The sequence below is a fragment of the Penaeus vannamei genome, chromosome 5 (assembly GCF_042767895.1).
Source record: "Penaeus vannamei isolate JL-2024 chromosome 5, ASM4276789v1, whole genome shotgun sequence".
NCBI lineage: Eukaryota > Metazoa > Arthropoda > Malacostraca > Decapoda > Penaeidae > Penaeus > Penaeus vannamei.
The window spans coordinates 27,839,230-27,844,229 of NC_091553.1; the positions used below are offsets into that span (position 1 = coordinate 27,839,230).

Sequence of the window (5,000 nt, forward strand, 5' to 3'; positions counted from 1 at the left end):
TACATACAATACAAACCTGTGATATCCCGCCCAGCCACGCTGTATAACTGGCAATACAAGGCTCGCAAAGAGACTGATATTTAATAAAACATGACCATCATCCAACGCTGCAAGCACGCTGTGTCGCGAGGGATTATATTTCACGATAAAGGGGAACGGCTGCCTCACTGTGCGATATTTCAAGATACTATATTAATAAAACAAACAGATAAACAGATAGATAGATAGATAGATGGATAAATATATAAATACGAAAATAAATAAATGAACTTATAAATAAGTAATACACAAATAAATAAGTAGTAAATTACTTAAACAAATAAGACTCATCATCGCTACAATCATTATCATAACAATAACAATAATAACGGTAGTGACAGCAAAGAAAAAAAACAACAACGAACATCACACACTTGAACTAAACACACGAACTTTTTTCTTTCTCCAAATCGCCAGTGACAAGCCCCTTGGCAAAACGTAGACCTAAATTGCCATCCACAATACTGCTCGCCCTCTGGCATTTCACCCACACCCTTTTCGCCTCGGAAACCGAATCGCAGACACCATATCTCCGCCCCCACCCCCACCCCCCTCGGCTATCTCCACGTCGATATACTGGGACATTCGCTACACCTCTCGCAACATCAACAAGCCATCAGCTGCAGATAAGGGCATCATAACAGCTGATGATAAGGGCGCCTAAATAGATGAAAGTTGAGGTACAACAGCAGCTGACGGGAGTGGCATCTTCACAGCTGACAATTGAGACAGTTGACAGCAGTGGCACAATAATAGCTATAAGTTGAGGTACCCAACAGCTGATGATAGTGGCACCTGGACAGCTGAAAACAGACACACCCCTAATAGTTGAAAGTAGAGACACCACACAGCAGCAGAAAGGAAAGTTACTAAAACAGCTGAAAAATAAACGGAGAGAGGGCTTACGACAGTTAATTTACATGACGGACTGTGTGCGTGCGTGTCTGTATCATACGTGTGTGTTTGTATGCGTTTCGCGCGCGTGTGTACCATTGAGCAGCGGCCTAAGTGTTGCCGCCACACGACCTCACAAGCCAGCCAGTCTTGGATCCTCTTTAAATTCCCTCCAGTTATGGGCCGGCATCCCCTCCCCCCTGACTCCCCACCCCCTACCGCCCCCAACACGTGTCCCGCCCCAACCACCTAAGCATCAGAGGCTCGGAAGGGAGACGGCGCGACATCCCCAACTCTGCGGGCGGTGTGGGCCTGAAAAAGAATCAAGCAATCCAGCAAAAAAGCCAATAACAAAAACAAAAAGTCGTAACCGCAATAAAAGCAAACTAAAGATAACGTAAAAATCAACAATTAATTCAACCAATAAAAAAGAAAGAAAAGAAAGGACCATACTTAATAAGTAATTCAACCTAAAAAATAAAAAAATAAAATAAAAAAATATATATATATATAAATAAAAAAACGGTTAAGAGATTCCCCGCCCCCTCGAAGAGTACCCCGAAGAAAGGGCGGCCGGAGTCGAGGAGCGTGGAAGGAAGCGACGCCCGAAAGAGTACGTCAGCTTTACCCCCAAAGCCCGGCCGGTCGACAACCGCAGGCCTGACCATCGTGTCTTAGGCGCTCCGTTTACATGTGTTGGGCTCTGAGTGCGGCATACAGAGGGGGGCGGGAGGGGGGAGGGGGGAAGGATGTGGGTTGGGGTTGCGTGGTGGGGGGTTGGATGAAGTAGGATGGGGAGGGATGAGATAGGATGCTGAGAGGGGAATATAAGAGGGGAGGGAGGGAGATAGGGAGGGAGAGGGAGAGAGAGGAAGGGGGAGAGGGGAGGGAGGGAGGGAGGGAGGGAGGGAGGGACGGAGGAAGGGAGAGGGAGAGAGGCAAGGACGGAGGGAGGGAGAGAGAGAGGATAGATAGATGGATGGATGGATAGATAGATAGATGGATAAACAGATGGATAGATGGATGGATGGGTGGGTAGATGGATGGAGAAGAGAAAAAGAAGAGAAGAGAAAAGAGAGAAATATATAAATAATCAGATAAATAAATAAGGCCCGACCCCCCGACCCCGCGAGCGAAAGCCGGTGTTCCAGGGCCGCCGCCGCCGCCGCCCTCCAAATCTGCTCTAATGTCAAATCAGCCATGCCTTTTTCATCCCCGAGAGCAGCCATTTCAGGGAATCCACGACCAGCGGCGAAACTACAATCAACGCATCTCCCATTTTTCAATTCCCAGCTCTCCTGCAGGCAGCCCCTCCCCCCTCGCCCTGGGTCGTGTCTGCGACGACACGAGCCCTCCGGCGACGCCCCCGTGGCTTCATGACCTCATGTTTTTCACAGACCTAATGGCCTCGCCGACTTCATGGCCCCGACGACCATAATCTAACGAAAATCACCCGGGATAAAAGCTCCAGAGAGGGAATCTAGGCGGTGCCGGTCAGATGTGTCGAGTTTATGGACAAGATGCGCGCGCGTGTGTGCGTGTGCGTGTGCGTGGGTGCGTGTGCGTGTGTGTACACGTCCATGGTTGTATGTCACTGTGGTTGTGGTGTACAGTATATGTACATTTGCATGTGTGCGTGCGAATGTTCATGTGCGTATGTAAACGTTCATGGACGAATGCTTTTCCGTCTCCCGTACATTGCCCGCATTCCGCTCCCAGCCCCGCGAGCCCCAGCGCAATCCGGCATTCCTAAGTGACGCGTTTTCCTCCTCGTCAACCTCCTGACGAAGGGCCAGCGATGCGGTGGCCGAGGTTCATCATCGACGTGGTCTCGCATTCCTCCAGCGGAAACGCGGAAACTCCGACTTTCCGTGCATCTGCACTGCGATTATTCCCTTTTCTTCGTTCTTCTACACATCACTACGAGGGTACAAAGAGTGCATCATCGAACGTGAGTCTCAATAAAGCTACAACTTGATAAACCTGAAGGGAAAGATCTGCAACACACTCCCCTATGCACTTCCCTTGCCAAACTTGAAAGGCAGAAAGTAATGGGCTTGCGTTTTTGAACATGGCAATCATGACGTTAACAGCATTAACATTAAAAGGCCGCTGATGAAAATGACGATCAAAATGGACAATGACGATAAAAAGTAAAATCACCAACGCCGATAACGAATAACAGACTAGAACGAATACAGAAAAGCATTTACATATGAGACAAGAGAGAGAGAGAGAGAGAGAGAGAGAGAGAGAGAGAGAGAGAGAGAGAGAGAGAGAGAGAGAGAGAGAGAGAGAGAGAGAGAGAGAGAGAGAGAGAGAGAGAGAGAGAGAGAGAGAGAGAGAGAGAGAGAGAGAGAGAGAGAGAGAGAGAGAGAGAGAGAGAGAGAGAGAGAGAGAGAGAGAGAGGAGAGAGAGAGAGAAGAAAGAGAAAGAGAAGAGGAGAGAAAGGAGGAGAGAAAAAGAGAGAGAAAGCGAAAAGAAAGGAAAAAGAGAGAGAGAAAGAAAGGAAAAAGAGAGAGAAAGGGAAAAGGGGGAGAGAAAGCGAAAAGAAAGGAAAAAGAGAGAAAGGAAAAGAGAAAAGAGACAGAGAGAGAGAAACCCATCTTGGTGACGCTCCAATTTCACACTTCTTAAGCTGCCATTCTTAGGCAGGACTCGCTTAATTTTCCAAAACTTTCGTCATTTCGCCCGTAGCATCACCTTTTATTAGATCGTGACTTACTCTTTTCCCTCAGTTACCCATCAAGAACCCCCCCACCCACCCTCACCCTAACCAAAAATATGTATATTAATAAAGTTATTCCCAATCGGAGTTTTCCATCGATTTTCGAAGTCTGGAATGTTTCGCTTGTTTTATTGAATGATTTATCTTTATCTGATAAACCAGGGAAAAAATGACGATGATGATGGTGATGGTGATGACGACGACGACGACGATGATTCCTAATGGTGATACTACTGCTGCTGCTGCTAATGATGATATCGATGACGAAAACGACGACGGCGAATGATGAGAATGACGAGGAAGGAGGAGGAGGAGGAAGACGAGAAAGTAGATGACGACGATGAGATAATAAAACTCTAAAAGCAAAAATATTAACCAGGCCTACCTTAAAAAAGAAAACTAAATCGGCATTGGCCAGAACAGAACAATGAAACCGCATTCGCAACCAAAGGAAGAAAGAAAGAAAAGAAAATGCAAGAATCTCTCCTTTCCAGATGGCAATTCAGAACCCCAGTTTCTATTTCAGACTCCAAAGGCATTTCAAGGACAATTAACTTATAACCGACGATTTCTGAATTTCTATCTTCTTTCTTACATTCACTATTGGGATAATTTTCTAGGTATGTATAATTTTCAATCGACCGTGCATGGCAGTTAAACAATGGTCATTTCGAAAAAAATATATAATCATAATAATAGTAAATGAAAGAAACGTAAACAAATCACAAAATAACAGCAAAAGAATGAACCAAAACCGTGCAAAAATCACCACCGTCTTTGATCTACACCAAAATAAGGAGGAAAAAAGTAAGAGTAAAAAAGAGTAGAAATAAAAAGTTTCTATCTTAATATTCATGATATTCATAGAGAACAACAGCTTTCGCCTCCACGCTCCTGTCGCCAGAATCCAGCCATGCAGCGGAACGCACTCGCTACGATAACTCCAATTAGAACTCCAAGATCGATAATTCCAACTAGAACTCCATCTCCAACACCATCTCCAACACCATCCCCAACTCCATCTAGATCTTCATCCCCAACTCCACCGAGGATCCATCCCCAACTCCACCTAGACCTCCATCTCGAACATCACCCCTAACTCCACCGAGGACTCCATCTCCAAATTTATCTAGAACTCCATCGAGAACTCCGTCGGTTCTGACAGAAGTATATTCTTTTCGCTATCTATTCGTTTATTCGTTTCTTTCTACGTCTGTTATTTCCGCATATGGAAAGAAAATGTGACGAAAACTTCCCTGTCCTATGCTTCTTCTCTAATCCTATTTTTCTTTCCTTTCCTTTCCCCCTTTCTCTTCCCTTCCATTCACTTCCCATGTCT

At 45.7% G+C, this 5,000-nt stretch overlaps 1 protein-coding gene across 14 annotated transcripts in view; it reads right to left on the reverse strand.

Annotated features, from left to right (window-relative positions):
- cyst (rho guanine nucleotide exchange factor 18 cysts) overlaps positions 1–5,000 on the reverse strand; it is a 676,181-nt gene that overhangs the window by 177,631 nt on the left and 493,550 nt on the right. The gene's annotated exons all lie outside the window — the stretch shown is intronic.